At 48.2% G+C, this 27312-nt stretch overlaps 2 protein-coding genes and 1 long non-coding RNA gene across 4 annotated transcripts in view; 1 reads left to right on the forward strand and 2 right to left on the reverse strand.

The window, feature by feature from the left end:
• Positions 1-15188, reverse strand: part of LOC140418683 (uncharacterized) — a 47352-nt gene extending 32164 nt beyond the window's left edge. For both annotated transcript variants that reach the window (XM_072502241.1, XM_072502237.1), the window contains exons 1-3: positions 15082-15188; positions 12685-14148; positions 3537-3651 (exon numbers count right to left, since the gene is read on the reverse strand). The gene's annotated coding sequence lies outside the window, so the exon portion shown is untranslated. The remainder of the gene's footprint in view (positions 1-3536; positions 3652-12684; positions 14149-15081) is intronic.
• The window catches only part of LOC140418685 (uncharacterized), a 207869-nt gene that overhangs the window by 148049 nt on the left and 32508 nt on the right, over positions 1-27312 (reverse strand). The window lies entirely within an intron of this gene.
• LOC140418690 (uncharacterized) lies at positions 14906-19433 on the forward strand. The gene is made up of 2 exons (XR_011945236.1): positions 14906-15677; positions 17885-19433. It is a non-coding gene; the product is annotated as an uncharacterized lncRNA (long non-coding RNA).

Genomic DNA, 27312 nt, shown 5'->3' on the forward strand with positions numbered 1-27312 from the left:
GTGAGGTAGTAGTGCTAACCATGTGCCACCACGTGATGTCAGTCACTGAGTGTTTTTAAGATAGAGATAGATAGGTACTTGATTAATAAGGGGATCAGGTATTACAGGGAGAAAGCAGGTGAATGGGGATGAGATACATATCAGCCATGATCAAATGGCCTAATTCTGCTGCCTTATCTTTTGTAATTATGGTCTCTTGACTTGTTTAGCCAGGCTCAAACTGTGACACCATTACATTAGCTCTCTCGCTACAAACGGTAAAATGGTCGGTAAGGGACCAACCATGAGAGGAACCCGGGAGGGAGCGAGCAGGCAGTGTATATACCGTATTGTAAATGAATCTAGTTCTTTACTCAGTGTGGATTCTCCAAGTCCTTATTATTATTTTTTTAAATTTAGAGTACCCAATTCATTTTTCCAATTAAGGGGCAGTTTAGCGTGGCCAATCCACTACCAATCCACTACCCTGCACATCGTTGGGTTGTGGGGGCGAAACCCACGCAAACACGGGGAGAATGTGCAAACTCCACATGGACAGTGACCCAGAGCTGGGATCGAAACTGGGAACTTGGTGCCGTGAGGCCACAGTGCTAACCCACTGCGCCACCGTGCTGCCCTACCGTGTCCATATTAAACTTCCCCTGCAAAAGTCACAGAATTAGAAGTGAGATAATCAATCTCTCGCAGACATCATGTCTGTAAACATTTAACCTAGCTTTTCATAATATTACTGCAAAATACAAACTATGAAGTATGACCATTTCTTATATTTATCACGTTCGTCTCCCCCTCTCTTTCCCGGCCTCTGTACTTGTTGATAAACTATTCAATTTCCAAATTCTTCCAGCTTGGATAAAAGGTCACCGGCCTGAAGCATTCACTTTGGTCCTCTGCACAGATGTTGTTTGACCTGCTCCGTGTTTCTACTATTTTCTGTTTTGAGGTCGGATTTCCAGCATCTACAGTATCTGGTTTTTGGGTCACTGTGGATCAGGTTTCTCTCACTGTTCCCTGTTTTTAAAATAAATTTAGAATACCCAATTATTTTTTTTCCAATTAATGGGCAAGTTAGCGTGACCAATCCACCTAACCTGCACATCTTTGGGTTGTGGGGGTGAAACCCACGCAGACATGGGGAGAATGTGCAGACTCCACACGGACAGTGACCGAGGGCCGGGATTTGAAATCGGGTCCTCATGCGCCATAGTCCCAGTGCTAACCACTGCGCCACATGCCACCCTACTGTTCCCTGTTTAAAGGTGAAGAAGGAGTTTTTCAAGAATGAAACACATGAACTCTCACCCTGTCCAACATGAAACTAAACTCACTGTTAGTTCCTTATCAGTAACAATTTTAAACACAAAGTTTCCAGGTGGGATCGAAGCGGGAATTTCTCATGTAAAGTAAAGGTGATCAACAGCACACTGGGTAATGAGTTTGAATCCCCCCCACCCCCGGACAGAGGGGAACTGACCATCCCCCCCCCCCCCCCCCACCCCGGACAGAGGGGAACTGACCACCCCCCACCCTGGACTGAGGGGAACTGACCACCCCCCCCCCCCCACCCAGGACAGAGGGGAACTGACCATTCCCCCCCCTTTCAGGACAGAGGGGAACTGACCATCTCCCCTCCCCCCCACCCTGGACAGAGGGGAACTGACCATCCTCCACACCCCGGACAGAGGGGAACTGACCATTCCCCCCCCCCACCCAGGACAGAGGGGAACTGACCATCCCCCCGCTCCCAGGACAGAGGGGAACTGACCATCCCCCCCCCCACCCTGGACAGAGGGGAACTGACCATCCCCCCACCCCTGGACAGAGGGGAACTGACCATTCCCCCCCCCACACAGGACAGAGGGGAACTGCCCATCCCCCCGCTCCCAGGACAGAGGGGAACTGACCATCCCCCCCCCCCACCCCAGACAGAGGGGAACTGACCATCCCCCCGCCCCTGGACAGAGGAGAACTGACCCCCCCCCCACCCCGGACAGAGGGGAACTGACACCCCCCACCCCGGACAGAGGGGAACTGACCATCCATCTCCAGCTCTAATTCGCAAACACAAAATGCCGCCAAGAATCAGCCAATCAGGCTGAGCCTGTGGCTGCGCCACAACACCCCATTTGCTTTTCTATCTACTCTCTCAATATATCTTGCAGATATACAAAATCCTTTTCCTTCACCTCCCGCCTCTATCTCTCTCCTTTCAGAGACCAGGTGGAAGGTTTCCTCCCCGAAGGACAACTTGACCAGAAGTTTGACAAATCTTTCAAACCTTCAGCCTCCATCACCATAAAGCAGCAGTGCGAACCACCGTGCGACCGGAGACTAGGAAGAAGTGATGATGAAAGTTACTGGATTATTGTGAAAACTCAACTGGTTCACCAATGTCCTTCAGGGAGGGAACCTGCCACCTGATCTGGACCTACACAGGACTCTGGCCTCTACGAAAGGAGAGAGATAGAGGTTTGAGGTGAAGGAAAAGGATTTTGTATATCTGCAAGACATATTGAGAGAGTAGTTAGTAAAGCAAATGGGGTGTTGAGCTTCATAAGCAGGAATACTGATAGAAAAACCGGGAAGTTATGCTGAATCTTTATAACGCTCTGGTTAGGTCACATCTCGAGTATTGTGTCCGGATCCGGTAACCAGACTTTAGGAAGGAAGTGAAGATTCTGAGAAGTTGCAGATTTACCAGAATAGTTTGAGCAAAAGAAGCTGAGGGGAGATTTCATTCAGGTTCTCAAGATTCTGACAGGTTTGGATAAGGTAAACGAAACAATCTGGGACAGAGATTTACATTTTTGGATAAGAAATAGAGGGGGATGTGGGGGAGAATATTTTTACACAGTGAGTGATAATGACCCAAAACCTGCTGCCATGAAGGGGTGGAAATAGACACAATGAATAATTTTGACGGACATTGGAGAGACACTGGAGGGAAAGAAAGCTGCAAGGACACGGGATAGAGCAGGAGAATGGGATTGACTGGATTGCTGTAGTGAGCTGGCATGGTTCAATGGGTGGAATGGCCTCCTCTGTACCATTCTGACTCTATGGCTCTTTCCAAGAAATCCTTAAATCCTTACAGTGCAGAAGGAGCCCATTCGGTCCATCGAGTCTATACTGACCCTCTGAAAGAACACCCTACCGAGGCCTACTTTCCCACCCTATTCCCATAACACTACCTCGCCTTTTGTACACAAAGGGACAATTTAGCACGGCCAATCCACCTAACCTACACATTTTTGTGGGAGGTAACCGGAGCACCCGGAGGAAACCCACGCAGACTCGGGAGAATGTGCACAGTCCACACAGCCTTTCCTGTAATTGTACCTTGTAATTTAACTCTGGGCGTTCAGATATCACTCGGGTAAATCTGTGCTACATTCTGTCCTTCCTCAGGTTTGTTGCCCAGAGCTGAACACAGTTCTCCAGGTTTGGCTTAACCAGGGTTTGTGAATCTCGGGGCTTTTCCAGTCACACTGAGACCTGAAATCTTCCCTCACAGACAGAACAGTCAAACCTTTTACCTTCCACACCCAGATGCTGCTGAAATTCAGGTTCTGATGAATCGAGTGACTCTGTCAGATCGCGATGTGATGTCTGGTTTGAGTTTCCGTCTGTCAATCCTCCACTTCCAGTATCCTACAAATGTACAGAAACCATCACCTGTCACAGTTAACTTCTCCGAACAAATGATTCACAGGAGCATCAGAGCAGATTTACGAGATGTAGCCAACAAGCATTCTCGCTGAACTAATTTTATTGTTTACACAAAGTGGCACAGTTCTAACTTTCTGAACACATGCACAGTCACTGTTTAAAGTTTCAATCTGGTATATATAAACACGCACTCTCACCTACCCTTGCAGGCACCACTTATCTTGTTATTGTCCACTGTCCCTATCTGTTACTGAGACAGCCGTTACCTCCTGTTCCTTGTTATTGAAGCTCGCTGTCCTTGCGAGAACACAGCTGCAAATGCTGCTGACTTGTGCGTTCAGTTTTACAAAGGTCAATTAGAATCTTAGTAACAATCCGTAACCCCGTATCTGTTGTTTTATTCAGTCTGAAACCTCATTCTTAAATCATATTATTACCTTAACATGTACTATTTATTTCCCCTTTACACAGTGCAGGATAGAAATCCACAGCATTCTCTCCACCTGCTCCCTGCTCCAGGATGACCGCTCATGCTCCCTGGTCCAGGATGACCGCTCCTGCTCCCTGGTCCATTGTCCAGGATGACCGCTCCTGCTCCCTGGTCCAGGATGACCGCTCTTGCTCCCTGGTCCAGGATGACCGCTCCTGCACCCTGGTCCAGGATGACCGTTCCTGCTCCCTGGTCCAGGATGACCGCTCCTGCTCCCTGGTCCAGGATGACCGCTCCTGCTCCCTGGTCCAGGATGACCGCTCCTGCTCCCTGGTCCAGGCTGGCCGCTCCTGCTCCCTGGTCCAGGATGACCGCTCCTGCTCCCTGGTCCAGGATGACCGCTCCTGCTCCCTGGTCCAGGATGACCGCTCCTGCTCCCTGGTCCAGGATGACCGCTCCTGCTCCCTGGTCCAGGATGACCGCTCCTGCTCCCTGGTCCAGGCTGGCCGCTCCTGCTCCCTGGTCCAGGAAGACCGCTCCTGCTCCCTGGTCCAAGATGACCGCTCCTGCTCCCTGGTCCAGGATGACTCCCCTGCTCCCTGGTCCAGGATGGCCGCTCCTGCTCCCTGGTCCAGGATGACCCCTCGTGCTCCCTGGTCCAGCCTGACCGCTCCTGCTCCCTTGTCCAGGATGACCGCTCCTGCTCCCTGGTCAAGTTGACCGCTCCTGCTCCCTGGTCCAGGAAGACCGCTCCTGCTCCCTGGTCCAGGATGACCGCTCCTGCTCCCTGGTCCAGGATGACCGCTCCTGCTCCCTGGTCCAGGATGACCGCTCCTGCTCCCTGGTCCAGGATGGCCGCTCCTGCTCCCTGGTCCAGGATGACCCCTCGTGCACCCTGGTCCAGGATGACCCCTCGTGCACCCTGGTCCAGGATGACCGCTCCTACTCCCTGGTCCAGGATGACCGCACCTGCTCCCTGGTCCAGGACGACCACTCCTCCCTGGTCCAGGATGACCGCTCCTGCTCCCTGGTCCAAAATGACCGCTCCTGCTCCCTGGTCCAGGATGACCGCTCCTGCTCCCTGGTCCAGGATGACTGCTCCTGCTCCCTGGTTCAGGATAACCACTGCTGCTCCCTGGTCCAGGATGACCGCACCTGCTCCCTGGTCCAGGATGACCACTCCCCCCTGGTCCAGGATGACCGCTCCTGCTCCCTGGTCCAAGATGACCGCTCCTGTTCCCTGGTCCAGGATGACTGCTCCTGCTCCCTGGTCCAGGATGACCGCTCCTGCTCCCTGGTCCAGGATGACTGCTCCTGCTCCCTGGTCCAGGGTGACCGCTCCTGCTCCCTGGTCCAGGGTGACCGCTCCTGCTCCCTGGTCCAGGATGACCGCTCCTGCTCCCTGGTCCAGGATGACCGCTCCTGCTCCCTGGTCCAGGATGACCGCTCCTGCTCCCTGGTCCAGGGTGACCGCTCCTGCTCCCTGGTCCAGGATGACCGCTCCTGCTCCCTGGTTCAGGATGACCGCTCCTGCTCCCTGGTCCAGGATGACTGCTCCTGCTCCCTGGTCCAGGATGACTGCTCCTGCTCCCTGGTTCAGGATGACCGCTCCTGCTCCAGGATGGCCGCTCCTGCTCCCTGCTGCACATTGACTCTTGTTGTCATCAGCAGTCGCTCGATTCAAGGATGGCGTCTTCTCAGGTTTGTGTGTTTCTGCCCTGGGTCTTCATGAGACTGAACAGAGCTGCAGATTTTTGGACACATGGGGCAGGACATCCCATCAGACAGTGGGATCCAGAGAGCAGAATTTGCTTAATATTCTTTCCTCTGCTGCTGTTCTGCTTCATTAATCAGGCACCTGGGTCTCTACAAACCAGGGTCATGGTTGTCAAATTACCCAGGTCAACGGTAATGCAGTTTGATGGTCACAAAGAACAAAGAAAAGTACAGCACAGGAACAGGCCATTCGGCCCTCCAAGCCTGCACCAACCATGCTGCTCGTCTGAACTAAAAGCCCTTACCCTTCCGGGGACCGTATCCTGCTATTCCCATCCTATTCTTGTATTTTTCAAGACGCTCCTTAAAAGTCACTATCATCCCTGCTTCCACTACCTCCCCCGGCAGCGAGTTCCAGGCTCCCACCACCCTGTGTGTAAACAAATGTGCCTCGTCCATCTTCTTCAAAGCTTGCCCCTCGCACCTTAAACCTATGTTCCCTAGCAATTGACTCTTTCACTCTGAGAAAAAACTTCTGACTATCCATTCTGTCCATGCCCCTCATAATCTTGCAGACTTCGATCAGATCGCACCTCAACCTCCGTCATTCCAGTGAGAACAAACCAAGTTTCTCCAACCGCTCCTCACAGTTAATCCCTCCCTACCAGACAACACGCTGGTAAATCTTTTCTGTATCCTCTCCAAAGGCTTCCCATCCTTCTGGTAGTCTGGCGACCAGAATTGAACTCCATATTCCAAGTGCGGCCTAACTAAGGTTCTATAAAGCTGCAACATGATTTGCCAATTTTTAAACTCAATGCCCCGGCCGACGAAGGTAGCATGTCATATGCCTTTTTGACTACCTTCTCCACCTGTGCTTCCACTTTCAGTGACCTGTGTACCTGTACACCCAGATCCCTCTGCCTATCAATACTCTTGAGGGTTCTGCCATTTACTGTATATTTCCCATCTGTATTAGACCTTCCAAAATGCATTACCTCACGTTTGTCCGGATTAAATTCCATCTGCCAACTTTCCGCCCAAGTCTCCAACCAATCTATATCCTGCTGTATCCTCTAACGGTCCTCATCGCGATCCATAATTCTACTAATCTTTGTGTCACCTGCAAACTCACTAATCAAACCAGTTACATTTTCCTCCAAAACATTAATATATATTACAAACAGCAAAGATCCCAGCACTGATCCCTGAGGCACGCCACTAGTCACAGCTCTCCATCAGAAACGTACCCTTGCACTGCTACCCTCTGTCTTCTCTGACTGAGCCAGTTCTGTATCCATCTTGCCAGCTCACCTCTGATCCAGTGTGACTTCACCTTTTGTACCAGTCTGCCATGAGGGACCTTACAAAGACCTTACTGAACTTAGAACATACAGTGCAGAAGGAGGCCATTCAGCCCATCGAGTCCGCACAGACCCACTTTAGCCCTCACTTCCACCCTATCCCCGTAACCGACCCACTTAAGCCCTCACTTCCACCCTATCCCCATAACCGACAAATTAAGCCCTCATTTCCACCCTATCCCAATAACCCCTCCTCACCTTTTTTTTTGGACACTAAGGGCAATTTAGCATGGCCAATCCACCTAACCTGCATGTCTTGGACTGTGGGAAGAAACCGGAGCACCCGGAGGAAACCCACCCAGACACGGGGAGAGCGTGCAGACTCCGCACAGTGACCCAGCGGGAAATCTAACCTGGGACCTTGGCGCTGTGAAGCCACAGTGCTAGCCACTTGTGCTAACGTGCTGCCCATGTAGTCCTTGTAGACAAATTCCACTGCCCTCCACTCATCAATTATCTTTGTCCCTTCCTCAAAAACTCGATCAAGTTAGTGAGACACGACCTCGCCTTCATAAAACCACGTTGCTTCTCGCTAATATGTCCACTTATTTCCAAGTGGGAATAAATTTTTTCTCAAAAGAATTCTCTCCCATAATTTCCTGCCACTGACGTGTAATTACCTGAATTATCCATGCTACCCTTCTTTTTTTTATTGGGTTTTTGAACAAAGTATATTTGGCGTTATGTACACAGAATATGATATATATATATATATATATCTATATGTACATATACATAGAAGAGAAGGGCACACAAACATATCACAAAAAAAAGTAACAATAAAAAAGAAATAAAAAATCAAATGAAGTAACTGGTAGAGTATTATGCACCAGCTCAACAGCAGCAACTCTGTACAATTGGCAAAATTATTTATAGCACCGAAGTAGGCATCTGTTTGTGTGTGATGGGGGGCGGGGGGGGGGGGGGGGGGGGGGGGGGGGAGAGAGACTGGGGAGGTAGATATACACTTGGGTGCCGGAGAAACAATTACAGAGGGCAATACTTGATGGGTCTGGTGTTGGTGTTGTCACTTGCTTCTCCCAGGCGGACTTCGCTGCCAGTATCGTCTCGCGCTCACCTGCGCTTTGGCCATTCCTCCCGTCTTTCACCTGTATACTATCCTTGCTACCCTTCTTTGTTTTTTTTATAAATTTAGAGTACCCAATTCATTTTTTCCAATTAAGGGGCAATTTAGCATGGCCAATCCACCTAACCTGCACATATTTTTGGGTTGTGGGGGTGAAATATATTTTATCAAATAGCTGCAGTGATATCAGAGTGTGGGTGGAGCTGGGCTGTCCATCTTCACTGCAGCTATTTGATAAACACCAGGTTCTTAAAGGTACTCTCACATGACAATCCTGAATTCTCCCTCTGTGTACCTGAACAGGCTCCGGAATGTGCTGACTGGGGGCTTTTCACTGTAACTTCATTGCAGTGTTAATGTAAGACTACTTGTGACAATAAAGATTAGGATTATAAAAAAATGTTCCAGCAAATTTCCATCCCACCCGCGATGATTCTCACGGCCGGAAATATGACCCCAACAAATGGGGTGAAGCCAAATCTTTAAAAGTCAATCTGTATTTCAAATTGTTGCCGTGCTGTCAGAGAAAAGGTTAACTTTGCTGCTTGTTTACAAAAGGGAAGAGGAAACATTCACAAAGCTTCCCACAACTTGTGAGCTCTGAAACATAACTTCAAGGCTGAAGTTTATCTTCAGAGATTGAAACGTTTTGGTGTCTTTTCCAATTGGACCAGTAAATTGTGATTCACACTGAAAGGTTTACTTTCACTCAGTAATTAGAACATTTCACTTACTCAGCACTGACACTTCAGATCAAATCCCAATTGTTCTCTTCCCTTGTAGCTGGTGTGTGGAGATCATGTTCACTGTAGATCTGTCAGCACAGATACCACACTGTGCTTCTGGATACACTCAGTCTGCAAATAGATGAATCTTTTAAACATCAGCCAAGTGAAGGTCTTCCCCTGACTCTAAGGAGTGAGATGTCCCTGTAGTTGATGCTGTCTCCCTGTCACTGCTGTTTTTATTGCATCACACATGTTCCGTGGACCAGTCTCACAGCTCAAAAGGGGCGGGCAGGAAGGTGTGACAGTCGATGGGACTTTCTGTGTGTGAGCAGTTCAGCTGGAATTCCATCCTTGCCGGGTGCTTTCTGCTTGCTCAACAATCAATGGCCTTTTCCAGCTCAAATGATGAGAATTCCTTGTCCAACTCAACCAAGATAGGAAGCTGTAGGAGAGTCAAACAGAGACTGGGAGATGCCCTTCTCACAGGGGTGCAGCTCACTGTTGTGTTCAACCCAGCTCCTCCTCACTCTCTCACCATGACTGACACTGAGCATGCTCAGAGCACACACCCACACTGCACCTGCGCACTGGCCTCGTACACTCACTGATCGGGAACTTTCTGCAGCGCGGGGGATTCTGGGTAACACAGCCGCCATAGAGCAATTAGTAAACAGGAAGATTCTATTTCCCAGTCAGCAAAACAGAAGATCCACAGTTAGGCAAGATGCTGGGCATGAATCACAATGAGAGGTTTGGATACTTTATTTAATACAGAAGCACATTATTCTGATAAGATATCACTTAGACATGGGCACAAGCAGGCTGATCTACAGTATGTACAGTATTTACAACACCTGGGACACGGTAAATCATCGCATCAAATCAGTGATAGATTTGTTTACTGTTCATAATTGTGACTGGGTCACACTCACGATTCATGCAAAATGCAACTCCCCAGGTTTTTTGACCCACTCCCTCCAGACCTGTTTTCACTCCAAGGGTCTTGACACCTGCCTTAGTCTTTATCAAGCCATGATCAGCTCACACTGCCCAACAACCAGCCTCTCCTGCACGGGGGCACAGGGTTTCCATCACCAAATATCTGTCCTGGTCCACGCACATCGACACTACCACCAAGAAAGCACAACAGCACCTATACTTCTTCAGGAAACTAAGGAAGTTTGGCATGTCCACACTAACTCTTCCCAACTTTTACAGATGCACCATAGAAATCATCCTATCTGGCTGCATCACTGCCTGGTATAGCAACTGCTTGGTCCAAGACCGGAAGAAACTTCAGAGAGTAGTGAACACAGCTCAGTCCATCACACAAACCTGCCTCCCATCCATTGATTCTATCCACACCTCCCGCTGTCTTGGGAAAGCGGGCAGCATAATCAATGACCCCTCCCACCAAGCTTACTCACTCTTCCAACTTCTTCCATCAGGCAGGAGACACAAAAGTCTGAGAACACGCAGAAACAGATTCTAAACAGCTTCTTCCCCGCTATTACCACTCCTAAACGACCCTCTTATGGACTGACCTGATTAATACTACACTCCTGTATGCTTCAACCAATGCCTTTGTCTATATATTTACATTGTGTACCTTGGGTTGCCCTATTATGTATTTTCTTTTTAGTTTACTTACTTTTCATGTACAAAATGATCTGTTTGAGCTGCTCGCAGAATAATACTTTTCACTGTACCTCGGTACACGTGACAATAAACAGATCCAATCCATATCGAGGGAGTAATCTGCCTCTCTTGCATTGGTGCACTGCATTTCCCTCATAACACAGTGACATAGAAAGGTGACAGCACAAAACAAAGGCACTCAACAAATTGTATCTGTGCCAACTTTCTGCAACAGTCACAATCCCCTGTCCTTGGCCCTGAACTCTGCAGATATTTTTCTCCTCAAAAGATACGAACAGATGAGCAAGGAGCTGGAGTTGGCTATTCAGCCCAGTCTGCTCCACCATTTAATAACCTCATGGCTGATCTGACAGTAACAGATAGTTGTCCAATTCTCTTTTCAAGGCATCAATTGAATCTGCCTCCACCACATTTTCGAGCAGTGCATTCATGATCCCACATGCAGCACAGAATGGTTTTCTTCACATCATAAGACATAGGAGCAGAATTAGGACACACGGCCCATCGAATCTGCTCCGCCAGTAAATCATGGCTGATATTTTTCCCATCTCCATTCTCCTGCTTTCTCCCCATAACCCTTGATCCCCTTATTAATCAAGAACCTATCTATCTCTGTCTTCAAGACACTCAGTGATTTGGCCTCCACGGCATTCTGTGGCAAAGAGTTCCACAGATTCACCACCCTCTGACTCAAGAAATTCCTCCTCATCTGTTTTAATTCCTCCTCATCACCTGAGGAAGGAACTGTGCCCCTGAAGCTAGTGAGTCGAAACAAACCTGTTGGATTTTAACCTGGTGTTGTAAGACTTCTTACTCTGTTTTAAAGGATCGCCCCTTTGGTCTGAGATTGTGTCCTCTGCTTCTAGTTTTCCCTACAAGTGGAAACATCTTCTCCATGTCCTCTCTACCCAGGCCTCGCAGTATCCCGTAAGTTTTAATAAGATCCCCCCATATCCTTCTAAACTCCAACGAGTCCAGACCCAGAGTCCTCAACCGTTCCTCATACGACACGCTCTTCATTCCAGGGATCATTCTTGTAAACCTCCTCTGGACCCTTTCCACGGCCAGCACATCCTTACTTAGATACGGGCCCAAAACGGCTCATAATACTCCAAATGGGTCAGATCAGAGCCTTATATAGCCTCAGAGGTACATCCCTTGTCTTGTATTCTAGCCCACTCGACACAAATACATTGCATTTGCCTTCCTAACTGCCGACTGACCCTGCACGTTAACCTGAAGAGAATCTTGAACAAGGTCTCCCAAGTCCCTTCGTGCTTGTGATTTCCTCAGCATTTCACCATTTAGAAAATAGTCTATGCCTGCTTCGAAAGTCCATAACCTCACACTTTTCCACATTGTATTCCATCTGCCACTTCTTTGCCCACTCTCCTTGCCTTGTTCAGCATTGTTTCTTATTATAATCACTTGAAATGGATGCCCTCCATTTATAATCTTGCCCTAAATATGACTTGCTGGATCAAACGTCTATTGCAGATCCTTAGTTTTAATGTGGTCAAGTGCCTTTCCATTTGAGAACTGTTCAATAAAGTTATTAGAATTATTTGCAGCTAGGACAGCACGTGGAGCAGTGGTTAGCACTGGGACTACAGCGCTGAGAACCCGGGTTTGAATCCCGGCCCTGGGTCACTGTCCATGTGGAGTTTGCACATTCTCCCCATGTCTGCATGGGTTTCACCCCCACAACCCAAAGATGTGCAGGTTAGGTGGATTGGCCAGGCTAAATTACCCCTTAATTGGAGAAAAATAATAATAATTGGGTACTCTGAATTTTTTTTTTTAAAGGATTATTTGTAGTTCCCCCAGTTTTTTCCATTATCCTGAAGTGACCTTATTTTTATCGGGAGTTAACTGAAGTGTGTTCCTAACCTCTCATTATCTAAATTTCAATTTCCCACCTTTCTGTCCACCTGACCCAGCCCATGGCTTTCTCCCTCATTGTCTGAAACACATCAGCAACTTTTGTATAATCCTGGTGCATACATTTAAGTCTAAATCATTGATATATACCGGAAAATTGTGGAGCCCCACTGGAAACAGACGTCCAGGCATCATTCAGTCCTAGATGTGACTAACAGCAGCAACAACGTCTGAATCCAAACCCTGCTGTTGCCTGTGAACTTGCTGATGCCTGTGCAGGTTGTTTGACTGAGTGAATCTCCTCCCACACACGGAGCAGTTGAACAACCTCTCCCAAGTACCGCTCCCACTTTTGGGTGACACAGTAGCTCAGTGGTTAGCACTGTTGCTTCACAGCTCCAGGGTCCCTGGTTTGATTCCCTGCTTGGGTCACTGTCTGTGCGGAGTCTGCGCGTTGTCCCAGTGTCTGCGTGGGTTTCCTCCGGGTGCTCCGGTTTCCCCCCACAGTCCAAAGATGTGCAGGTTAGATGGATTGGCCATGCTAAATTGCCCTTTCTGTCCAAAAAGGTGAGGTGGGGTTATGGGTTAGGTTGGAGGTATGGGCTTAAGTAAGGTGCTTTTTGCAAGGGCCGGTGCACTCGATGGGCCAAATGCCCTCCTTTGGCACTGTATATTCTATGATTCTGTTTCAGTGTGAACTCGCTGGTGTTTCAGCAGATTCAGTTTACTTTTAAAGCTCTTCTCACAGTCAGAACATTTAAAAGATCTCTGATAAGTATGAACAAGTTAGTGTGTCAGGAGGTGGGATGACCGAGTGAATCCCTTCCCACACATGGAGCAGGTGAACGGCCTTTCCCCAGTGTGAATACGTCGATGAGTTTCCAATTCAGAAGGATAATTGAATCCCATCCCACAGTCCCCACATGTCCACGGTTTCATCATAGTTATCGACAAGTGATCAGGTGTAGGTGGGATGCAGATTTGAGGTCACTATCAGATCAGCATTGATGTTATTAAATGGTTGAACAGGCTCAGGTGGCTGAATGTCCTATTGCTGCTTCTTGATTCCTTTGGTGCGAATGGCCTTATGTCTCTCCAACTTGGATCATCAGTTGAAGCCTGAGTATGGTGTCTCCCTAATGTAAATGCTGCAATTTAATTTCATGCTGTGTGATTGGTTAGAGCTCAGTTCCAGCTAACTGTGGAAAATTACTTAAATGTCTGTGTCTCGGTGCTTTTCCAATGACAGTGATTTTTGACATTTTTTCCGAAAGTCAAAACAGACAAACATTTCTTCTTCCACGTTGAAAGGCCGGTCCTGATGAATCAAGTGACTGTCAGATCTCGACATGATGTTTGCATCTGCAAATATTCTGTAAAAGGCGATTACATTGAATTACTGTGAATATATAAGACACAAGCAGGCCATTCTGTCACAGATTCTGCTGCTGTCAATACTCGGCACACATCTCTGACTGTCACACCTATCAAATCTCAGCCTTTCAGCTGATTTTCGATTCCATTTTCTCTCATGTGCTTGTCCCGTTGCATTTTGAAAACATCTCAGCACCTTCCTCAACTCCTTTCCATGGTAATGAGTTGCACATTCTGAACCTGTGATAAATAAATTTGTCCGTATTTATGACTTGTTTATTAATGGTCACTCTCTCACATCGCCCCTCTCCACAGTACTGATAATTTAAAAGATTTATAGCGTGTCACTGCTTCATTTGTTGTTGTCGATAGAAAAAGGGCCCCACTCCATTTAATCTTTCCTGAGAGCTGTAATCTCTCATGTTATAAAAGTAATCACTGTCAATGCAGGATAGTATTCGCAAAGAGACAAACCTTTCTGTTGGGTTCAGTTTGTGTGCAAATTCTCCAATTCTAACCCCCTGTAAAAGGAGTTTACAAAAGCCATCACTGTCAGTCCAGGATAGAAATTCTGAACAGGCAATTCTAGTTTCTCTGTAACATTTTTTCCTCTCTTGTTCCCCCAAAGGTGTCAATCCCAGTCCCACACACTCTCCCTCCTCCCTGGGCTGAAATCCAAACCCATCTCACCATTTCTTTCCTCCACTCCCAGTTTTCTCCCTCCCTCTCCTCTGCCTGGGTTCAGTTCTCCAGCTCCTGTCTGCAGACTGACAATAAAATATTATCCCCCCCCTTTCCCATCCTCTGATGTGAACCATCCTCCAGTGTCTGAAGCAGGATGGTGCCCGTTAACCTGGGCCTGTTCCCGGGAGGGAGAAGCTCCGCAGCTGCAGACCAGGGAGCTGACAATGATGGTGAAGGGTTTGCTCCAGCTCACAATGCCCGGGGACTGATTGACAGCGGGTTCGGACCAATAGGAAGAGGGGGCAACGCCAGGGCTCTCGCTCCGTCCGCATGCGCCCGGCCACTCGGGCCTGTCTCGGGGAAAAGCCCGAGCAGCTTTCGTTGGATGAACTGCTGTATCGACCTTCGTATTCGGGGCTTCGGACTGCACGGAGTGTTTATGAAGCCTCCAGACCCATCCGCCGGCTCCATCCCTCCCTCATGACTCACCTGATCGAATTTGACCGGCTCAGGATTTCCAACCTCCCGCCTGAATCCTGAGTTGTCATCGGTACTGCGCATGCTCCACCTCACGTCGGAGACCCGGCTCAGCCCCGCCCTTCATTCACTCCAATTGGTTGGAGGACCCACTGCAACCACTCGGTCCTCCAGGCCCACCTCTCTCTTCCTACTGGCCCAGAGCTGCCGTCAATCACTCCCTGGGCCTTGTGAGCTGGAGCATGCGCAGTGCCGATGCTGCACTCGGACGGGAGGTTTCGCCGATCTCCGGTGGAGGCTCCAAACCCCAATAAGGTTTCCGGGCCGGGTTTGCATCGAGCGGCGCGGCAGCTGCGGCCTGCTCCCGGTGACAGGCCTGAGTTAACGGCCGCCGTCTTTATAGAGGCTGCAAACCCGCAGGGGGCAAAACATCAGAGATAGAGTTTGTTGTGAAACCAATGGGATGTAAAACAGGAGGTCAGGGTTACAGTCAACAACAACAACTTCTATTTATATAACACCTTTTACATCATAAATCATCCCAGTCAACTTCACAGGAACATTATAAAACAAAGTGAGGCACCCAGAAACAAAAGGAGGTCAAAGAGGTGAGTTTTAAAGAGAGTCTTAAAGAAGGTAAGTGAGGTGGAGACAGGGAGGTTTAGGGAGAGAATTCAGTGCTTGGGGCCGAGGGAACTTAAAACCATGGCGGAGTAATTATAATCGGGGGGGTGCAAGAGTCCAGGATCAGAGCTGTACAGATATCGCAGGGGGTTGTGGGGCTGGAGGAGATGACAGACACAGGGAGAGATGAGGCCATGGAGGGATTTGAAAACAAGGGTGAGAATTGACTGGGAGCGAATGCAAGTCTCGGAGCACAGGGATCATAGGGGAAAGGAACTTGCTGTGAATTAAGACATGGGTAGCAGATATTTGGATGGATTTAAGTTTATAGAGGTAGAATGTGGGGGAGCCAGGTGTGTAATGGAATTGTCGAATCGGGAGGTGACAAAGGCATGACCGAGGTTTCAGCCCAGGCACACAGACACAAGAGAGAGGCCGGATAATGTAATGTAGGTGGAAACGGGCAGTCTTAGTGATAGCACAGACATGAGTCCAAAGATGTGCAGGTTCGGTGGATTGGCCATGCTAAATTGCCTTAGTGTCCAAAAAGGTTAGGTGGGGTGACTGGGTTATGGGGATAGGGTGGAGGTGTGGGCTCAGGTAGGCAGCCTTCAGGACGTGCAGCAATGCAGTATCGCCAAGCAGAAACTGATAGCCAAGTTCCGCACGCATGGGTACAGCCTCAACCGAGACCTTGGATTCATGTTGTATTACATTCACCCCCTACAATCTGGCCTGGGCTTGCGAAATCCTACCAACTGTTCTCGCTTGAGACAATTCACATCTCTTTAATCTGTGATTATCCCTCTCTCCAGTTGCACCGTCTGGACCTGTAAAGATTTAATTACCTGCAAAGATTTGCATTCAAAGTATCATCTTGCATCATTGAATTTGTCTATACATGTGGTTGTGGAACCCACCTCTTCATTCACCTGAGGATGGAGCTGCGCTCCGAAAGCATGTGATTCGACACAAACCTGTTGGACTTTAACTTGGTGTTGTAATACTTCTTACTGTGCTCACCCCAGTCCAATGCCGGCATCTCCACATCTAGACTAGTAAAGCAGAGAACCAGGCTGAAGCCCTGGGGATCGGGGTTCCACACGGCAGATCAACTCAGCAACCCAATTCAAGGGCAATTCAGGATGGGTGTAAATGAATACTGAAAATGTCAATCGCGTAACTTTTCCACACACACAAATGAATGGGGTTTGATAATGTTTCTGTGCAGTTTTAAACCGAGGGCCTTTAAGCAAACATGATAATCACTACACTACAGAAACAGGGAACAGCACCTTCCAAACCAACAACCACTCCCATCTAATCAGCAGATACCCTTACATCAAGAACACACCAGACACTCCCCGCACACATTGACTGACACACCCACACACTCAGGCATGCAGCCACTACCATCTAGGACAGGAGCAGCAGATATATATTTTTTTATTCAATTTTTGGCGGGATGTGGGCGTCGCTGGCTAGGCCAGCATTTATTACCCATTCCGAGTTTCCCATCAGAAGGTGATGGTGAGTTGCCTTCTTGAAACACTGCTGTCCTTGAGGTGTAGGTACACCCACTGTGCTGTCAGGGACGTAGTTCCAGGATGTTGCCCCAGCGACAGTGAAGGAGCGGTGATATATTTTAATGTCAGGGTGCTGAATGACTTGGTGAACCTCCAGGTGATGGGGTTCCCGGTGTCTGTTGCTCATGTCCTTCTAGATGGTAGTGGTTGTGGGTTTGGAAGGTGCTGTCTAAGGAACCTTGGTGAGTTACTGCAGTGCATCTTGTTGATGATTCACACGGCTGATTGGTTGATTTATTGTCACATGGACCGAAGAACAGTGAAAAGTATTTTTCTGTGGCCAAGGGAACGTACACAGTCCATACATAGTAGACAAAAAGAATAATTGACAAAGAAAATAATTGATTTTATTGTCAGTCTGCAGACAGGAGCTGGAGAATTGAACCCAGGCAGAGGAGAGGGAGGGAGAAAACTGGGAGTGGAGGAAAGAAATGGTGCAGATGGGGAGATGGGTTTGGATTTCAGCCCAGGGAGAGTGTGTGGGAGGGGGATTTACAGCTTTGGGGGAACAAGAGAGGAAAAAATGTTCCAGAGAAACTAGAATTGTCTGTTCAGAATTTATATGCTCCACTGACAGTGATGACGTTTGTAAATTCCTTTTACAGGATATTAGAAAGGAGGATTTACAGATGTGAGACTGAAACTAAACATCATCTGACAGTCACTCAATTCATCAGGACCTGAAAATCCTCAGACTTTGAATGTTGAAGGAGAAACGATTGTCTCTTCTGTCTGTGAGAAACACTTTTAAACATCAGTGTGACTGGAAAGATATTGAGACAAACACACCTGAGTGAGAGTGTTCCAGTGAACTGACTGAGGAAAGAGCTTTAACCAGTTACACAGCCTGAAGAAACATCACGACCATTCACATTGGGGAGAAACCATACATGTGTCCTGTATGTGGAGAAGACTTCAAGCGATCATCCAACTTGGAGAGACACAAGGACACTGGCACCATGGAGAGACCGTGGAAATGTGAGGGATTCAGTTACCCTTCCCTGCTGGAAAACCATTGGCGCAGTCACACTGGGGAGAGGCCATTCACCTGCTCTGTGTGTGGGGAGGGATTCATTCAGTCATCTGGCCTTTGGTCTCACCAGCGGATTCACACTGAGGAAAAGCTATTCATCTGCACCTCCTGTGGAAAGAGGTTCAGGCATTCTTCAGCACTCACTGTACATCAACGCACTCACACTGGGGAGAGGCCGTTCGCCTGCTCCGACTGTGGGAAGGGATTCACTCAGTCATTCCACCTGCTGTCACACCAGCGTGTTCATAGAGGTGAGCGGCCATTCACCTGCTCTGTGTGTGGGAAGGGATTCACCGGATCATCCCACTTGCTGTCACACCAGCGAGTTCACATTAAGGAGAAACCATTCAGCTGCACTTCCTGTGGAAAGAGTTTCAGACAGGCATCCTCCCTCCTTGTACACCAGCGGCTCCATACTGGGGAAAGACCGTTTACTTGCTTTGTGTGTGGGAAGGGATTCACAGTTTTACCCACCCTTCTGAGACACCAGCGAATTCACACTGAAGAGAAACCATTCGGCTGCACCTCCTGTGGAAAGAGTTTCAGGCAGTCATCCAACCTCACTGCTCACCAACACACTCACACTGCGGAGAGACCATTCACATGCTCCGTGTGTGGGAAGGGATTCAATCGGTCGTCCAACCTCACTGCTTAACAGCGCACTCACACTGGGGAGAAACCGTTTACCTGCTCAGTGTGTGGGAATGGATTCGTGAAGTCTTTCAACTTGCTGACACACCAACGCACTCACACTAAGAGACCATTCAACTGCTGTGTGTGTGTGGGAAGGGATTCACTCAGTCACGATGTCTCCAGAGGCATCAGCAAGTTCATAAATGACTGCAGGGGTTGGATTCTGCTGTTGTTGCTGTTGTTTAGTATTGATCATCTGACAATATTTTGTACTTGCTGATGTTAACCCCTATAACCGCTGGAACTTAATCTGCTGAAAATGTCATTTATTGTGGGGGCTACCAGTGGCTATTTTTAAAAGCACCATCTGTGATCTTTCCCCTTCATTCAAGAACTCTCAGCAGAAACCTGTTTAGAATAAATTTCTGAACTTTTGCTTCTATTTTAAATAAATCTTTGGTGTAAAATCTACAATTCAGCATCTGAAAGATCCGACTCCAGGGCTCAAAATATATTTTTTCAATGGCTCTTCTTGAGATTTTCTCGAGAGATGCTCTCTGATTTTCAGGAGTTAATTTTTGGTTTCCATGGTCTCCTTTTCCACTTTCACTGACTCCTTTATTAAGTGATGTAGTCACGCAATCACATTCTCGTCTGTACAAGGGGCTGTTTAGCACAGGGCTAAATCGCTGGCTTTGAAAGCAGACCAAGGCAGGCCAGCAGCACGGTTCAATTCCCGTACCAGCCTCCCCAAACAGGCGCCGGAATGTGGCGACTAGGGGCTTTTCACAGTAACTTCATTGAAGCCTACTTGTGATAATAAGCGATTTTTAAATTTCATTTGTGTTGAGTATTTTTTTAGTTTACTTTTAGTAGATGAGATAGCTCAAATACCAAAGACTGTGTACATATTAAATCTTTTAAATTGGAATCTATAAATTAGGGGCGGGATTCTCCGACCCCCCCCTCCGGGTCGGAGAATCGCCGGGGGTCGCCGTGAATCCAACCCCCACCGCCCTCCAAATTATTCGGCACCCCAAAATTCAGCCCGGCGTGAATCGCGCCGCCCGCCTCGGAGAATAGCGGGGACCGGCGCGACTCAATGGGCCCTGGGGCTGCCATAATTCTCCGGCCCACAATGGGCCGAAGTCCCGCCCGTTTTTTGCCAGTCCCGCCGGCGTAAATTGGAGTAGGTCCTTACCGGCAGGACCTGGCGGCGTGGGCGCCCTCCGGGGTTCGTGGGGGGGCAGGGGGGATCTGGCCCCGGGAGGTGCCCCCACGGTGGCCTGGCCCGCGATCGGGGCCCACCGAAATCCATATACACCACATCAACTGCTTTACCCTCATCCACCTGTTTGGTCACCTTCTCAAAGAACTCTATAAGGTTTGTGAGGCACGACCTACCCTTCACAAAACCGTGTTGACTATCTCTAATCATATTATTCCTTTCCAGGTGATTATACATCCTATCTCTTATAAACCTTTCCAAGATTTTGCCCACAACAGAAGTAAGGCTCACTGGTCTATAGTTACCGGGGTTATGTCTACTCCCCTTCTTGAACAAGGGGACAACATTTTCTATCCTCCAGTCTTCTGGCACTAATCCTGCAGACAAAGATGACTTAATGATCAAGGCCAAAGGCTCAGCAATCTCCTCCCTAGCTTCCCAGAGAATCCTAGGATAAATCCCATCTGGCCCAGGTGACTTATCTATTTTCACACTTTCCAGAATTGCTAACACCTCCTCCTTATGAACCTCAAGCCCTTCTAGTCTAGTAGCCTGAATCTCAGTATTCTCCTCGACAACATTGTCTTTTTCCTGTGTGAATACTGACGAAAAATATTCATTTAGCACCTCTCCTATCTCCTCGGACTCCAAGCACAACTTCCCACTACTGTCCTTGACTGGCCCTACTCTTACCCTAGTCATTCTTTTATTCCTGACATATCTATAGAAAGCTTTAGGGTTATCCTTGATCCTACCTGCCAAAGACTTCTCATGTCCCCTCCTGGCTCTTCTTAGCTCTCTCTTTAGGTCCTTCCTAGCTAACTTGTAACTCTCGAGCACCCTAACTGAACCTTCATGTCTCATCTTTACATAAGTCTACTTCCTCTTGACAAGTGTTTCGACTGCTTTAGTAAACCACGGTTCCCTCACTCGACCACTTCCTCCCTGCCTGACAGGTACATACTTATCAAGGACACGCAGTAGCTGTTCCTTCAACAAGCTCCACATTTCCATTGAGCCCATCCCCTGCAGTTTTCATCTCCATCCGATGTATCCTAAGTCTTGCCTCATCGCATCATAATTGCCTTTCCCCAGATATAACTCTTGCCCTGTGGTATATACCTATCCCTTTCCATCACGAAAGTAAACTTAATCGAATTGTGGTCACTATCACCAAAGTGCTCACCTACTTCCAAATCTAACACCTGTCCTGGTTTATTACCCAGTACCAAATCCAATATAGCCTTGCCTCTCATTGGCCTATCTACATACTGTGTCAGGAAACCCTCCTGCAAACATTGGACAAAAACAGACCCATCTAAAGTACTCGAACTATAGAGTTTCCAGTCAATATTTGGAAAGTTAAAGTCCCCCATAACAACTACCCTGTTGCTTTCGCTCCTGTCCAGAATCATCTTTGCAATCCTTTCCTCTACATCTCTGGAACTTTTCGGAGGCCTATAGAAAACCCCTAACAGGGTGACCTCTCCTTTCCTGTTTCTAACCTCAGCCCATACTACCTCAGTAGACTAGTCCTCATCAAACGTCCTTTCTGCCACCATACTGCCCTTGACTAACAATGCCATCCCTCCCCCTCATTTACCACCTTCCCTGAGCTTACTGAAATATCTAAACCTCGGCACCTGCAACAACCATTCCTGTCCCTGCTCTATCCATGTCTCCGAAATGGCCACAACATCGAAGTCCCAGGTACCAACCCATGCCGCAAGTTCACCCACCTTATTCCGGATGCTCCTGGCATTGAAGAAGACACACTTTAAACCACCTTCCTGCCTGCCGGTACACTCCTGCAACTTTGAAACCCTACTCATGACCTCACTACTCTCAACCTCCTGTATACTGGAGCTACAATTCAGGTTCCCAAGCCCCTGCTGAACTAGTTTAAACCCTCCCGAAGAGCATTAGCAAATTTCCCCCCCAGGATATTGGTACACATCTGGTCCAGGTGCAGACCATCCCGTTTGTAGAGGTCTCACTGACCCCAGAATGAGCCCCAATTATCCAGAAATCTGAAACCCCTCCCTCCTGCACCATCCCTGTAGCCACGTGTTGAACTCCTCTCTCTCCCTATTCCTCGTCTCGCTATCACGTGGCACGGGTAACAACCCAGAGATAATAACTCTGTTTGTCCTAGATCTAAGTTTCCACCCTAGCTGTCTGAATTCCTGCCTTACATCCCTATCCCTTTTCCTACCTATGTCGTTGGTACCTATGTGGACCATGACTTGGGGCTGCTCCCCTTCCCCCTTAAGGATCCCGAAAACACGATCCGAGACATCACGCACCCTGGCACCTGGGAGGCAACACACCAACCATGAGTCTCTCTCGTTCCCACAGAATCTCCTATCTATCCCCCTAACTATGGAGTCGCCAATGACTAATGCTCTACTCCTCTCCCCTCTTCCCTTCTGAGCAACAGGGACAGACTCTGTGTGAGAGACCTGTACCCCATGGCTTAACCCTGGTAAGTCCCCCCCCCCCCCCAACAGTATCCAAAGTGGTATACTTGTTACTAAGGGGAACGGCCACAGGGGATCCCTGTATTGACTGCTTCCTCCCAGCCCCTCTCACCATCACCCATCTATCTTTATTCTTCGGAGTAACTACATCCCTGAAGCTTCTATCTATGACCACCTCTGCCTCCCGAATGATCCGAAGTTCATCCAACTCCAGTTCCCTAACGCAGTTTCTGAGGAGCTGGAGATGGGTGCACTTCCCACAGATGAAATCAGCAGGGACACTAATGGCGTCCCTCACCTCAAACAGGAGGAACATTGCACTACCTTCCCTGTCATCCCCTCTAGATAAAAAAAAAGAAAGAAAGAGCTTACCTGTTATTCACTCCCCTTCTCAGCAAGCACTCACTCAGCAACCTCTGCACCCCGCACGATAACACATGAGGGAAAATAAATAAAAACTACTTACCAGTCACCAGCCAATCCCTTACCTGCAGGCTGTGATGTCACGGTTCAACTTTCCACTTCTACCTGCCCTCGAGTCTTCCTCTTGATCCTTACAGCGGGTGGTTATTTTTGGTTAGAGGAGGGGGTACGGAGGGAAACACTGAAGAAATGTTTTGGGTTTAAGTGTCACTTGACAAGAGCTCCTCCACAAACCACCTCCAAGTTAGGGTGAGCACACGGACGTATGCAAATTTCCCCTGCAACGGCCAATCAGTAGCTCCGCTCTACTGCCCTCTGCTGCTAGGTGCAGACTCGATGGGCTGAATTGCCTCCTTCTACACTGTAGGAATTCTATGGTTCTAAGTCATTTATATTGATCTAAATAGTTGTGGCCCCAACACTGATCCCAGGGGCAGTCCATTAGTTAATGTGCCAATTTGAAAATGACCCATTTATCCCAACTCACTCTTTTCTGTTAGTTATACAAGCCTCTATCCATGCTAAAAAATCATCCCCAACACTATAAGTCCTTATCGTGTGCAATAACCTTGTATGTAGTACCTTACGGGTTCAATTCCCATACCAGCTTACCCGAACAGGCGCCGGAATGTTGCGATCAGGGGCTTTTCACAGTAACTTCATACTTGTGACAATAAAAGGTGATCATTATTATTACTGAATGCCTCTGGAAATCTAAATTGAACTTGTTTTATTGTCACGTGTACTGAGGTACAGTAAAACGTATTGTTCTGCCTTCAATCCAGACAGATCGTTCCATGCATGAAAAAACATAGGACATGCATAAATACACAATGTAAATATATAGGCACAGGCATCGGATGAGAAGATTTGTGAAGAGATCAGTTCAGTCCATAAGAGGGTCATTCAATAGTCGTAACAGCGGGGAAGAAGCTGTTTTTGAACCTGTTAGTGCTTTTTCTCAGACTTTTGTGTCTCCTGCCCGATGGACGAAAGAAAAACACAGATGGGAGGGGTCTTTGATTATGCTGTCTGCTTTCTCAATGCAGCAGGAGGTGTAGATAGAGTCAATAGATGGAAGGCGGGTTCGCGTGATGGATTGGGCGGTGTTCACAACTCTCTGTCGTTTCTTACAGTCTTGGGCAAACCACATCTACTGGTTCCCTTTATCCACCCTGCTTATTATATCCTCAAAGAACTTCAAGCTCCTCTTTTTGGAGGTGAGGATAGGGGATACAGAAGAGAGGGAGATCCCTTCAAAAGGAACTAACTTGTGTTGGAGATATTAAAAACATCTAACTGATTTGACTTTAATCCGGAATATTAATCCTATAACGGGGCTGGACCTGCTTTTCTTTAGAAACACACCCAAATGGATAAACAGCAAAGTTCTATCAAAGTAGTTACTTGTGAGCTCGCTGGTGTCTCAGCAGGGTGGATGAGTGAGCAAATCCCTTCTGACACATGGAACAGATGAATGGCTTCTCCCCAGTGTGAACTCGCTGGTGTGGCAGCAGGGTTGATGACTGAGTGAATCTCTTCCCACACGTGGAGCAGCCAAATGGTCTCTCCCCGCTGTGAATACGCTGGTGTTCCAGCAGGTCGGTTGACCCAGTGAATCCCTTCCCACACACAGAACAGGTGAACGGTCTTTCCCCAGTGTGAACTTGCTGGTGTTTCAGCAGGGCGGAAGAATTAGTGAATCCCTTCCCACAAACAGTGCAGGAGAATGGTCTCTCTCCAGTGTGAACTTGCTGGTGTGTCAGCAGGCGTGACGACCAACTGAATCCCTTCTCACACTTTTTGCAGGTAAACGGCTTCTCTCCAGTGTGAATTCGCTGGTGTACAGTGAGATCAGATAATTGCCTGAACCCAGTCCCACAGTCAGAGCACCTGAGGTCTCTCATTACTGTGAATATGTTGGTGGCGCAACAGTTTGCCAGAACTTTTATAGCAATTCCCACAGTCTGGGTATTTAAAAGGTCTCTCTTCAGAGTGAACACGCTGGTGAGCCAACAGGTTGCAAGACAGACTGAATCCCTTCCCACACGTGGAGCAGGTGAACGGTCTCTCCCCAGTGTGACTGCGCCAATGAGTTTCCAGCTCAACTGGATAATTGAATCCCTTCCCACAGTCCCCACATGTCCATGCTTTCTCCCCGTTGTGTCTGCACTTGTGGTTCAAGAGGTCAGATGATTGGCTGAAGTCTCGTCCACACGCAGAGCATGTGTTTAGTTTCTCCCAACTGCGAATGGTGCTTTCTCCTTCCATATTCAAAATCCAAAGATATTCAGGTTACGATAAATTGGGCGACTCAATCAGATCCTGATATGATACCTAGTTCGAGTTTCCCAACTGCAAATTTGTCCCTTTCTCATACTCTGTGAAATTGATTAAAACCAGAAAAAGGTGTAAGTGCAAACCTACAAAGAGACAAAGGCAGGTTGTGAAACTGAGCCAACTGAATCTGGTGATGTGTGGGACCGGCACAAGGAAAAAGTGACCATAAAAACTGCTGAATGTTGTAAAAAACAAACTGGTTCAATTATGTTGTTCAGGGTAGGGAACCTGCCAAACTTGAGTTCATACAAATTTCTGCTGCCATGCCCCCTGAACTGAATCCCACTCACTCACTCATCACCCCTGTGCTCACTGATCTACATTGGGTCCCGGTTAAGCTACATCCTTGTTTGCAAATCTTGCTCCACCCTATTTCCAGCTACACAGATGTTTAAATCTTGAACCCAAATAAAACAGAAACACTTACATTCAGGTACTAATAAACTGAGTTTCTCTCAGGTTTTGAAGTGAATCTTGGGTGAGTTATTCACCTTAAAATTCTGCTTTCCTAATGTCCTGTAAAAAGTCATCACTGTCAGTCCAGGATTAAAAATTCAGAAGAGAAAAACATTTCTCTTGATTTGAGTTTGCTGTGTGTAAATCCTCCCCTTCTAACCTCCAGTAAAAAGAGTTTCCAGAATCCATTCCTGTCAGTCTAGAAGAGAAATTCACAACATTTTCTCCTCCTCCCACTCCCCCCTGATGTCATGTGCAGCCTCCCGGATGTTGCCCCGCCTGGATTAAACATTAGATTCTTATTCTGCCATCTCCACAGGGTGTTTATGGAGCCTCCACATCCATTCCGCCACCTCAGTTACCCTTCTATAATCAGCCGTTATTTACTCATTGAGGCATTTCTCATCCATTAGCAGATTTAGATCAACGAGTCAAAACTTTTCTGGTCACTGGGACCCTGAAGCCCCGCCCACTCCATTACGTAAAACAAATAGTCCCGCGTGCGCACTGCTCCTGCTGAAACAAGATGGTCTTCAAATCTGGGCCTATTCTCAGGAAAAACCCTCCGATCTACAAACTCCGGACTTGCGGGGTCATATTTGGTCTTGGGGCCTACACCAGGTGTTTCTGAAGCCTCCGCTCCCTACCCACCCTCACCTCCCGGCTCCATTCCTCCCTCCGCCCCGCCCACTCTCTCCCATTAACAAAAACCTCTCCCGCAAGATGATGGGTCTCCCCAGGTTCCTGTTCGTTTTTCAATGCCTCCCCAGTTTCATCCCCAAGTCCTTTTTTAAGCAGATGAATAGGATTGTTATGGGATTTGTGTGGGCGAATAAAACCCTGCGAGTTAAAAGGGCATTCGTGGGGAGGGGGAGGGGGAGGACTGGCTCAGCCGAACTTCTACAGCGATTATTGGGCGGCCAATGTGGCCATGATTAGAAAGTTGATGATGGAGGAGGGGGCAGCTGGAGACGGCGTCATGCAGAGGCACCAGCCGAGGGGCACTAGTCATGGTGCCGCTGCCGTTCTCACCGGCGTGATACACCACAAGTCCGGTAGTGACGGCGGCACTGAGGATTTGGGGACAGTGAAGGAGGCACAGGCAGGAGGAGGGGGCCTCAGTGTGGAGCCTGATACGGAATAACCACAGATTTGCTCCGGGTAGGATAGATGGGGGGTTCCAAGACTGGTATAGGGCAGGCATTAGGAGAATGGGGGACATGTTTATAGGCGGGACTTTCCCCAGTGTGCAGGCGCTGGAGGAGAGGTTCGGCCTGCCCCCGGGGAATGCGTTCAGGTACCTCCAGGTTCGGGACTTTCTTAAAAAGCAGGTGGAGACATTTCCGCTGCTGCCCCCGCGTAGGATACAGGACAGGGTTGTGTCTGGCATCTGGGTAGGGGAGGGGAAGGTGTCGGACATATATCAGGAGCTGCAGGAGG

This window comes from Scyliorhinus torazame, chromosome 5 (assembly GCF_047496885.1).
Source record: "Scyliorhinus torazame isolate Kashiwa2021f chromosome 5, sScyTor2.1, whole genome shotgun sequence".
Taxonomy (NCBI): domain Eukaryota; kingdom Metazoa; phylum Chordata; class Chondrichthyes; order Carcharhiniformes; family Scyliorhinidae; genus Scyliorhinus; species Scyliorhinus torazame.